Source organism: Gossypium hirsutum, chromosome D07 (genome assembly GCF_007990345.1).
Source record: "Gossypium hirsutum isolate 1008001.06 chromosome D07, Gossypium_hirsutum_v2.1, whole genome shotgun sequence".
In the NCBI taxonomy this organism is placed as follows: Eukaryota; Viridiplantae; Streptophyta; class Magnoliopsida; order Malvales; family Malvaceae; genus Gossypium; species Gossypium hirsutum.
The window spans coordinates 11,508,515-11,521,634 of record NC_053443.1 but is presented as its reverse complement, the minus strand read 5'-3'; the positions used below and the strand labels follow the sequence as shown (position 1 = coordinate 11,521,634).

General features: G+C 30.4%; 1 pseudogene; it reads left to right on the top strand.

The window, feature by feature from the left end:
* The first annotated feature begins 6,904 nt into the window (after window positions 1-6,904).
* On the top strand, window positions 6,905-10,952 carry LOC107954047 (E3 ubiquitin-protein ligase COP1-like; annotated as a pseudogene).
* The last annotated feature ends 2,168 nt before the right edge of the window (window positions 10,953-13,120 follow it).

Genomic DNA, 13,120 nt, shown 5'->3' with positions numbered 1-13,120 from the left:
TATCTCTCTGAAGTTACAGTGGAGAGGATTAAAATAAGGATCTTATCTCTCTGAAGTTACAGTAGAGTAGATCACATCAGATTGAAGCCAGAGATCTTATCTCCCTGAGGTTACAGTGGAGCAGATTGAAGCCAGAGATCTTATCTCTCTGAGATTACAGCGGAGTAGATTGAAGCTAGTAATCCTATCTCTCTGAAGTTACAGTGGAGCGGATTAAAATAAAGGATCTTATCTCTCTGAAGTTACAGTAGAGTAGATCACATCAGATTGAAGCCAGAGATCTTATCTCCCTGATGTTGCAGTGGAACACACTAAAAACATAAATTTCATTCCCTTGCGAAGAAGATTAAAGCTACAAATCAGATCTTCCTGAAGTACAGTAGAGTGGATCGAAGCAACAAGGCACAGTGGACGGAATGAGGCTACCTAAAGAAGAGAAGTGTCAAAAAAAGTCAAGACTCGGCAAGACCGGGCAAAATTGGCCCTTTTGATGTCTTTGCTCTATTCTTGTTACACGAAAATGAGCAAAGAGGTGCAGCTGTAAAAGTCCATTTTTGCCCGGGCCCATACCAACAAAATAACCCAAATAATAAAACCCAAAACCTAAAATCAACCTAGCCCAGCATCCAAGCCCAATCCCAAAACCCTAGACTCCCACTTGCCTCTTCCCATTCTCCCATGTTGTCTGCCACCAGCACCACTCCCACTCCCACTCTCCCATGCTGTCTGCCACCACCATGCCTTTTGCCGCACCTGCAAACAAGCAAAGGAAAAGGACAAAAAATGGAGCAATAAACATTAACAGAATATTGTATTTTTGGCTATAAAAGCCACAAGCAAAATCGGACCAGGGGGGAAAAAAAGAGAAACAAAAAAAGGAGGGGGGGACTTTTGTAACAAAAAAGAGAAGATTCGGCTTTTGAAAAAATTGAAAGAAATAAAAAAGGGGGCTTTAGAAGGTGATTCACCTTGTTTTTTTTCGTTTTCTTTATTTTCGTTCTATTTCGGTTTTTCTATAGTATTTCTTTCTCTTTTTTATTATCATTCAATCAACACACATATATATAAGATAAAAAAAATAAAAGTAAAAAGGAGTTTACCTGTTTCCGGCGGCAGTGGAAAGAGGAAGAATCGAAAGGTCTCTTTCGATTTTGGCCCTTTTCGCTGGGATTTCGGCTTTTCTAACCCCAGATCTGGACTCTATTCGCAAAAAGGAGAAAAATGGAGCTTTTTTTGGTTTTTCGGCCACCGCGAACGGCGGCGTCGTCGCTGGCGTCCGGCGATCGGTGCGGTGGTCGATGGCCGGCAAATGGGGCTCTTCCTTTCTTTTTACGGACACAAGAACAATAAAAACATAAACTTTGAATCGGAGAAGTAATTTTCGTTTCTTTATTTTTGTGTGTTTTTACATCTAGTTTGATTTCTTTTTATTTCTTTCTACTTACGAAAATAAAAACAAAAGAAATAAGGAGAGGAGAAACTCACCGGAGTTGGCCGTGACCGTGCCGCCGGGGTTTTTCTTCCATCGTCGGCCGTCGGTCTTGGTGGCGTGGTGGCACTCAAGGTGTTAAGAAACCCAAGTGTTGGGTGTTTGAAAAAAATGGTGGTTTGAAAGAAGGCAGAGCCTTTTTCCTCTAGCAAATTCAAAAAGTGAAAGAATAAAAATATAAAACATTTTTGGTCTTTTTTTCAATCATGAACGGCACATTAGTGGAGAATCTTGCACATGCTTGTCCTTAATGGGTAATTTATGCATTTAGTCACTCCATCTTGCGTTGAAATGCAATCAAACCTTTTATTTTTTTCGATTTGGTTCGCGAGTTTTGTTTCTGTTTCAATCAGGTCCTTTGACCATGTATGGTCCTTTGCGCTGAAACGTTGCACTCTAGGACTAGGGAATATTTCTCTTTTCAGTCCTTCCCTTTTCGCGCGCCTCACATTTTAATCCTTTACTCTATTTCATTTTTGATTTCAGCCCTGAGATTTCGTTTCCGTTTTGATTTAGTCCTATTATTATTATTATTACCTATTTGTTTATATTTATTTTATTTAAATTTTCGGCACATATATACATATACATGCGTATATTTTTGTGATATACATACATTGTTTTTATAACATATATACTTATATAGTTTATATATTTTACAACTTATGTACATATCTATATATCTATATATATATATTTTCATTTTCCTAAATATATACATATTTATATATAATCTTTATAGTTTAAAATATACTTTTTTATAAATCCGTATATACACACATATTACTATTAATTTATATACATACATATCCTTTTATTTTATAAGTATATATATTTTTATATGCACGTACATACATATTTTTGTATATCTTAATTTACATAAATATATATATACATTTTCAATATATTTTTTACATGTATCAAAATTAACGTATTTATTCGTATACATACGTATATTTTCATTATTTTTAAACTTTAATTTGTACATACATACTTTCTTTTATTTTTCAACATATATATATACTTACTTTTATATGTATTTTATTATTTCATATTCCATAGTTTTATACACACATATATATGTACATATTTTTATATATACACATTTATCGTTTCTTTTATATATTAAAATATACTTTATACATTTTGTTAATTTATATATATACATATTTTAGTTTATGTCTATATATATCTTTTTATATTTAATTGTATTTGTTACTTATTTATTTCATTTTCGTTATTATTTTGAATGAATGTTTTAATTTATTTGTTTATATATATTGTTATTTTATATGATTGTAGGTATGACTTCTATTTATTTTATATTGTTGCTATTGCTCGTATTATTTTTTATTTTTATGTGTATTATGATTTTACCACGTATAACAACAATGTAATTTGCTTTCACATTTTTTACTACGATTTTCGTGTTTTATTTTACTCGATATAACAAAATTTGTTTTAAAAATATTTCGTATTTAGATTCGAAAGGATCGTACTCTAACTTACTGGGTTTCGATTTTCATAATAAATCTAAATACACGAATCTTTTCAAACTCAAGTTTTTAAACGATCTCGGGAATTAAGAAAAGATCGTGCCCTAACTTACTGGGTCTGATTTATTTCTAAAACCAAGATAATAAAATATCTTTTAAATAAGCATTTTTCATCCGCGTATCGGGAATTTGAGACATTGTGTCCTAACTTACTGGATATGATTCTCTTTCTCGAATAACGTGAAATATCCTCTTTTTCCTGAAAATTTTCAACGTTTTAATACAAGGATCGTATTTTTAAAATTCTTCAAGGTTCTCAATTTTTGACATTAAGACATTAAGTAATCAACTAGGTACCAATTTTGGGCGTATCGAGGGTGCTAATCCTTCCTCGTGCGTAACCGACTCCCAAACCCGTTTTTCTGAATTTCGTGGACCAAACTTGTTGTTTTAATAAAATCAAACCGTTTATTAAAAACAACCCCTCTTCGAGGTGATCCAATCGCACCTCATAAAAAAAAGAGGATTGGTGGCGACTCCCGTTTCTTTTTTTCAAAACCCAAGTCAACCCCATTTTTCATCCTAAAAAATGGTGTCAACAATAATAACAACCCATTAAAAATTTTGCTGAATTTCGGAACAAAAAACTTCACGTATTTCTCACAATGGAGTGATATTCTCTCGACAAAATGTTAAAATGATTTTTTTCGTAATAACATCAAATTATTTATAACTTATATGTTTTAAACATTTTCTATTAAAATATTATTATTTATTTATTTTTGCTGTATTCGAACAAGTCTTGTTATTTGTACCTACCTCATTCTGTCCTTATTTGAAGTAAAAATATAAATTTACATCAATAGTTTGGATATATGTTAAATTATGAGAGCTTATTTGGTTATAAATTAAATTTGAGCAGCAGACAAAAGCTTTAACCCCATCAAATGAAAATTTGTTATTTAATTTTACTTAATTATGATAATGATCATTTTTAAAATAAAAAAAAGAATATATTTAATCATTAAAAAGATAAAAATAATAAATTAATACATTATAAAATTATATTTTAATCTTTCAAAATTTTATTATTTAATTTCAAGCCTAAAAATTTTGTAGATTCACCCTGGCTTTTAATATCGGAAGTTCAAAAAAAGAAAAGAAAAGATTATATACTTAACATGTAGTATTTACTATTTAGTAATTGAGACCATAGTTGCACATGATTCATTAAATACAGCCACTAATAGAGTAATTGTTCTTTTATTTCTTTTTAATTTTTTTATGACAGCTGAAATTTTATCATCCAAATTACAAAACGATGCTTTAAATCTTTTTAGTGAACATTAAATTGGGTTTTCTTTTGATATATTTATAATGTAAGTTTTGAGGATTAATATATTTATATACAAATGAATTTTTAATCTATAAAATGTCACATTGTTGAACAAAAGGAATCTATAATATGTCACATGTGTGACTTAATTCGATTAAATTAAATCCCTTTGGCCTTTGCTACTTCCTCCGTCCAACTCTAGAAGAGCCTACCTACCTTTAATATATATTAAAAATCAAATTGGACAAAAGTATAAATTAAAAATCTAAGTAAAAAAAAAAAAGAATATGTGCCCATTATTATTACATTCGTGTAATTAAAAAAAATGTGGGTTGTTACTTGTTTCTAGATTTATATTTTTTAGAATATTGTAAATTTTTTATTTATTATATACTATGAATTATTTATAATTTATATATTTTAAATATATATTTATGAATTTTTAAGAGATTGTGAGATTTAATTATTCTATCATTTCTTAACGTGGTTAATAAAAAAAAGTGTTTTCGACTATAAATTCAGATCCCATTTGACGCCAATTTAGGTATAATTTGATAAACAAAAAATAATTAAGTACAGAAAAAAATTAAGTATTAAAAATTTAGATTTTAAATTATAAAAAAATATTTTATTTTTATTTTTTGAACATTTCACTTTATTTTAAATAAAACTCAAAATCTAAATAAATTTTTTTTATAACATAATATAATATTAAAATAAGTAAATAAAATTGAGTTAATTGAAAATATCTCTGTTAACTATTAAACGACAAGTAATTCTGATTTAATTATCATTTTTCACACTTTTTTTTGAAAGTTTTTTATAATTATTTTATTTTAAATTGTCAAATATATCAAAAAAATTACATCATTCAAAATTTCCTAATTAAAAGTACTTAAGTATCAATACGAAAAAAAAAACCCAAATAGAGGCAAAAATATACTCACTCCCGATTAATTTGAGTTTGAATAATAATATTAATATTTAATACAATAATAAAAATTTTCAAATTAATATATATTTTTCAAAAAGCTATAAATATTTTTTATCATTCGCTACCATCACAAGTAGTCACTAAAGGAGTTTGGAGGTTGCTACCTTATAACTCATCAATACAGGCCGACAAAAAGAAGAAGAAGAAAAGAATGATTACGTGGCATATTTTTACCTCCACAAAACTATTTCGTGGTCTCTATTTGTATTATTATTATTAGGGTTAATATATTATTATGTATTTGATTTTGGCTTCAATATTTAATTTGATATCTATTTTTTTTCTTTTTTAATTTGGTGTCTAAATTTGGCTTCAAGGCTCAATTCAATATCTAGACTAAACAATAGTATGTGACCCAATGAACAGGGGCGAAGCCAGAACAATCTTTTAGGTGGCCGACTGAAATTTTAATTTTTTATCGTCTATATCTTTATAATTTTTAAAAGATTAAATCGAATTTTTATAATTTTAGGGGGCCAAAATATAATTTTACCTTTACTAATTTAAATTTTTTTAAAAAATTAAGGGCTTAAATAATAATTTTACATTTTAGGGGGGCCGGGCCCATGTCAGTCCCCTTCTAGATTCACCACTGCCAATGAATATTTGACACGTGTGCTCTAGAAAAAAAAACATAGGTACTTAATTAAGATGAAGGAAAAACTTAGATACCAATAGGATCAAAAGAACCTCGATTATCAAATTGAAAAAAAAAATCAAGAACCAAAATGATCATTGAAGCCAAACTCCAATATCAAATTGGAACAGAAAAATCTCTAAACTAAGTTAAATATTGAAACCAAACTTAAGTACCAAATAATATATTAACCCTTAGTAATTACATCATAGAACCAAAACGATATAAAATACAATAGATGAAGAATTAGAAAGAATAAGATAAAATACATTTATAATATATTTATATTTTGAAACGAAATACTCACACATCTTAAATTGCGCAAACTCGAATTTAAATATTCAAACACCTAAATCTTTTACCTTAACCAACAAAACCAATATCTTATTATTGTTGTTGTTGTGGATAAAGCAACACATCATTCTCAAACTATACAACTTTTTTGATCTTGCTCCATTTGATGACATAATATTTTGGTATCATATCGTCACTTATTGGGGCGAAATCAAAAAAATTTTATGGGTGAAATTAAATTATAATTTTTATAATAAAAAATACAATTTCACCATTTTAATATACTATATCTTTGTAATTTTTAAAGAATTAAATAAAATTTTTATATTTTTACGAGTAAAGTGCAAATTTTCCTTTACAAATTTAAAATTTTAAAAATTTTAAAAGGCCATATGAAAAAGTTTTCATTTTAGGGGGCCGGAGCCCTATAAGCCCCTTAGTTTCGCCACTAATCACCTAAAAAATTATAAATTTTAATAAATATTAGATAATGACATGGTAAAACATTTAAGTGTCAATTCACCGCATGCACCAAATTTAAGAAAAATTGTCAAGTTTAGGAATTATCTGGAAAGAGAAAAGGTCTAAGGAGTAAATTGGAAAAGGTAATTAAGCTCAAGAATTAAATATTTGCATTATCCCTTATTACGTGGACATTGACCGGTGATGACCGTCCCAACAAAAATCAAATCAAAATGTAATACCGATGAAATGTAAGTTACAACTATGGAAGAAGTCTCAACAGGCGCCGAGCCTCGAGTGCCAGCGGTGAAACCGGATTCCAAGCCATCTCCCTTCGAGGAAGTTCCGCCGCCCCTCGAAGGATCCGCCACCGCGTCCGCCGCCGCTACTGTTTCCGGAGTCGCTGAGCTGGACAAGGACTTGTTGTGTCCGATATGTATGCAGATAATCAAGGATGCGTTTGTAACGTCTTGTGGTCACAGCTTTTGCCATACTTAATACAACTCATCTCCGGAGCAAGAGCGATTGCCCTTCTTGCTCTCAATTTCTCACTAACAATCAGCTTTTCCCTAACGTGTTGCTCAATAAGGTTTTTGATTTCATTTTTCTTAGCTCGAACTTTGTATTTTATCCCGTTTCGCAATAAGTATGACAGAATTAATTTCATAATAAGGGTTATCGGAGCTTCTGTTTATACAATTCCTTGAAAATTCGACTTAGATATGATCGGAATCATCTATCTACTAGAAAGCACCAATCATTTTCGATGTCTCCTAACTGAAATTTTGTACTTAGTCAAGAGGAATAGTTGCATGATGCATAATTTAGCTTATTTCTTACAAATATTTTTCTCATGCTTTCGCTATGTACTTAGAACAGTTGTATATGCTTTTAGCTTTTTAATCAGAGGGTTGTACAATTGATTTTTGTGATTCTCATACTTTTTTTTTTTTACTTTTTGGAATTTAATACTCCTAGCTATTCGATTTCTTAGTCCAAAAAGCTGCAGCTAATGGTCAAGCAGTGAAGATGAACATTGAACAGTTGAAAATTTAGAATACCCCAAAAAATGTGAAACCTTGTTTTGGTTTGGTTTTAGATTTAGTTATCTTGTGACGATGACTACATGTTTCATAAATAGGGAAGTTAAAACTGTTTGTTTTTTTACCATGCAAGTACAAGATAATTTGTATCTTGAAATGTTCTATTTCTACTCCAGTTATACACTTTCTCTGTACCCTTTTGTAGCTTTTGAAGAAGACTTCAGCTTGTCAAATATCAAAAACTGCTTCCCCCGTGGAACAGTTTCGTGATGCATTACAGCAGGTTAGTTACGGTAAAACACGTTTTTTTTTTGTCCTATTTTTCTAATCAACCAAAATTTTGCTTTTTTGGATTATATAGGGTATTTTATATTATTTACATTATTTATACTAGTTAGTATTTACTTCCTGTCCGAGTAATAGGATTTAAGGTCATTTAAGGTATTTTGCGTTTTCTTGGGCCTTACGGTTTAGTTGAGAATGGCTATTAGATATTTGATTATACAGTTGCTGATATTTGAGAATTTTTGTTAAGATTTCAGATTGCTTCTTGAATCTTTCAATTTCGAAGTACTTATTCTACATAAATTATTCTGGGTTTTTCTGGGACAATAAATTTACAGTTAATCTTACTTTCCTTTTATTAACCAAGTATTTGTCGCTTAAGAGCCATTTTTCTTAATCAACCATATCCATAGATGGAAGTCAATTCATGTTTACATGTAATCTATATAAAATTGATGCGTCCATATAATTATATTTTCAGGAGTTCATGCATCGTGAATATGTACCAAGTTTCGGTAGGGGTATTCTGCAAATGATGTTTCTCTTTGTTTGACACACACTCGCACCCTGCAATAAATAAATCACAAGTGCAGCTTTTCTTACCATACATGTGCCATGCACAAAGAAGTCTCGCTAAAGTAAGTGCATTAGTTGATTTGCAGACTTGGTCTTTCATTCCAATCAATTTGGTGCTTTACTTGCTGTCTAAGGTACTTAAGTTGTGTTTGCTAGGCAATGTGTTGCAGAGGGTAGTACAAAAATTTGCTTATACCATGTTTGGTACCGAAGCAAATATATGGCCATTATTAGAAACTGTGTTTGCATCTTGAAACTTCTAATTAGTGATAACGGGTTTTCCTATAGGTGGAAGAAAGACCTAAAATGTGAATTGTCACTTTTTAACCCTAAAATGCGAATTGAGTCACCTTTTACCTTAACTTTGACCGTGTAAGAGTCCAAGGTGAATTTTCATGAATAATACTTTTTAATGTGCTATTTATTGCTATGTTGCTCTTAACTAAGAATGCATCCAATGTCTTCTTCAAATGGAGCAGGAGCAGATTAGCTCATAGTTTCTTACAGTTGAGCTTCTTTTTCCTGTCTAAATTTGATTCTTTTGTGTTCTGGAAACAGGGTTATGCAATTTCAATTAAGGAACTGGACAACCTTCTGTCCCTCCTTGCAGAGAAGAAGAGAAAAATGGAACAAGATGAAGCTGAGAGAAATATGCAAATACTGCTGGATTTCTTGAATCACTTACAGAAGCAAAAAGTTAATGAACTGAATGAGGTTGGTTCTCGTGTACGTTAAACCACTATTTATTTTGGTTAGCTAATTTTTGTTCCATTAATACACCCAATTTTTTCTTCAGTTGGACTGATCATTGCTGGATGTCTTTTTCTTATATGTTGCATCAGATGTGGCATTTGTTCCTCAGTAGCTCTATGATATTCCCTTGCTTCAGCAATTAGTTTCCTCTAATCTTAGTTTAACAGTTCTGTGCACATATTGGTGCAAATAACTACACTGGTTGAAAAGTATTTTGATCCAATTTTCTTTTAATAAAAAAAATATTCTTTTCCCTTTCTGTAGGTACAAACAGATCTTCACTTTATTAAAGAGGACATAAATTCTGTGGAGAGGCATAGAATAGATTTGTGTTGTGCAAGAGATAGATACTCACTGAAATTGAGGATGCTTGGAGATGATTCTAGCACTAGAAAGCCATGGGATTCATCCATAGAAAGGAACAGTAGTGGAATTGCCTCTAGTTCTCTTAATGTCAGAGTAGGTATGTCTGCAGGGAATCTTCAAAACAAGAAGTCAGATGGAAAGACACAGGTGAGTGGCCATGGAGCTCAGAGAAAAGATGCCTTAAGTGGAGCAGACTCACAAGGTTTCAATCAATCTGGTCTTTTTGTTGCAAGAAAAAAGCGGATTCATGCCCAGGTTTGTGATTTTAGAGGGTTTTAGTGGCCAATTTTTGTTTTATTTATGATTGTTTTTAGTTGTAGTTGACCATAATGAAAAATGACTTAAAACACTTAAGACTCTGTTTGCTCAGCTTAGAATAGAAAAGAGCGGCCAAAACATTCTGTCCCTTAACATTAATGCCTCCGCTTGGCTTGATATATGTGTTTACTTTGCATGGGTAGTTTGGTTTTAACTGGGTTGATATTTGAATTATGGAATGCTAATGATTTTATATGTAAATGTATGTTTGGTAACTTGTGTGACATAGTATATGATATTAAAATGATGATATGAAATGGTATAAAAGCATGATTATATAGGTGAAGTTTGAATAGGTTGAATAGATATGTTTTGGTGTTGATTTGTGGCATATTGGATTGGTTGAATTGAATTGGTTGATTTGTGGCATATTGGATTGGTTGAATTGAATTGGTTAAAATGCTTTGTTTGGAATGTGTTTGAACATGTTTTATGCAGGTTGAATGTGTACAAATGCACCAACGGTGCAAATAGTTGAATTGGATTGAAATTGTGTCAAAAACAAAGTCCACATTGTGACGTCAAGCGTTTGTCATCGCAACAAGACCTGGATTTTAGGCCACGGCGTGACGAGGAACTCCTATCATCACAACGAGGCAAGCCAGTGTGTCAGGTCGTGACATCAAGCTGAAATTTGGGAAATGTCGCAAATTGGTCTTAGTTCTATTCTAGGTTAACTTAGAGCATACGTAGGCTCGTATAAGGCTTGAGAAAATTTGTGTAATGTGAAAATGAACTGAAATGATTAAGTTTGCATGATTTATGTTTTATTTGATTGTTATATGTTTGTAGTAGCTCCAACAACGAATGTGACATCTTGTCACTTGAACATAGCGGTTGGGTCGGGAAATGGGGTGTTACGGACATGGAATTTAATGGCAGAAATGATTACTTTTATTTTGAGATTCCTATGTTTCGCCAAACAATATGCTCAAATTTTACTTTTCATTAGTATTAAATTACTTTAACTGTTAATGGTAAGAATGATTCAAGAGGGGCCGTACGCTTAAAGCGTGGGTTAGTCTTCACAAAGCCTTCAATTCTACAAAAATATCGTCAATATCAGAGGGAATTCATGTTAAAAAAATTATGCTTGAAAAACAAATGGATATTAAAGAAGAAAACAAGGGTTTTAAAAACTCAAAATAAAATAAATTCATTATGTTAACTTAAAAAAAAATAAAATAAAAAACTACTTAAACTAAAGGTAAATGAAAAAAGTTGGCAAATTTAGGTTGGACAAAAAAAAAATTTAGGTACCAAATTAGGGAAAAAAATGTAAAGTTCATGTATAAATTAGAACTAAAAAAACTTAAGTACTAAATTAAAAAACAATGTCAAGTTCAAATACTAACTGTTATATTAAACTAAAAATTATTAGTTACTAAGTTTTCTTTTAATTGACATCCTTTTCTATTTTATCTCCTCACTCTTTTATTAATTATATATTTTTGCTTTTCGAAAAAAGAATGATGCCTAACTTCTGTTTTTTAGATAGATATACTTTGCTGAATTCTTTACTTTAGCAAAAATTATAATATAATCGATATTGTTAATTACTATAAAAAATTGATAAATTTGATTACCTAATTGCTTATATTGAATATGATGTAGTTGTAAACCAACTAAAAATCTGACTAAGGCAAGTGCACCTATCAATTAATAGTATAGTTACAATGAGCAAAGATATCGTTCCTACGAAGACTAAAAGTACTAGTAATTACTACATTTCTATTATTTAACCGATAAATTCGAGTGATCAATTAAAACTAAAATTAACTAATTTAATTAACTATCGAACACGACAAAGAAAAAATTAGGAAAATAATCGAGTAAACAACCAATAAGCAAAACAATACTCAGGAAATAATTCACCTAGATTTCATCTCTCATTATCAATCTAAATTATGCAATTTCTTCGCTTAATATCTTGATCTGTAAAAATCCCTAAATTATACTAATATCTCTCTTCAAGAATAAGAGTAACTGACTCTAGGTTGATTAATTGAAATTTTTTTCTAGTTAAAACCCTCATTATCTCATTAACTCAATTTATGGATTCCCCTATTAGATTTGACTCTAATCCGATAGATTTATGTCGTCTTATTTCTAGGATTACATGCAACTCTACTTAATTATGCTAAATCTACTCTTAAATAGGGTCTATTCCTCATCAAACATGGATTAATAGTTTAGAAATATCAAACCAATAATTAAGCACACATAATTAAGAATAAGATGTAAGTCTTTATTGTACAAAATAAAAATCAAAAGACAGAATTCATCATAGGGTTCATCTCCTAGGTATTTAGAAAATTAGTTTATACTTGCAAATAAAAACATCCAAAACACAGTATTACCACTAGAAACAAAAAAACTCATTACAATCTCCTGAGAAATCAACTGGGAGTCTTCAATCTTAATGGGAATCTGCTTCAATGATGTTTTTCTAATTGTTTTCTTGAGTATTCTATGACGGCTGATGGTCACTAAACTAATTATAAATACAACTAAAGCAAGCGCACTTATCGAACAATAGTATAGTTATGGTGAGTAGGGAATATCATATCCATGAGGACTAAAAGTACTAGTAATTATCATTTTTCTATTATTTAGCCGACAAATTGGGGTGATTGTTTTTAATCTAAATTTACTAATCTAATTTAACTAAGAACGCAACAGAGAATGAAATAGAAAAACAATCGAAGATAACCAATGAGAAAGACAATACCCAAGAAAGAATCCACTTAGACTTTACTTATTATTCTGAATCTGAATTAAACGATTTATTCACTTTTGTCTTGATTCGTAGAAATCCCTAAATTATGTTAATATCTCTTTCGAGAGTAAGAACAACAGACTCTAGGTTGATTAATTGAAATCTCTTTCAAATTAAAACCCCTATTGTCGCATTAACTCGATCTATGGATTCCCCTATTAGATTTGACTCTAATCCGGTAGATTCATGTCGTTCTATTTCTAGGATTGCATGCAACTTCACTCAATTATGCTAGATCTACTATTAAAAAGGGACTTTTGCTCCACTAAAATAAGCACATTAAACATGAATT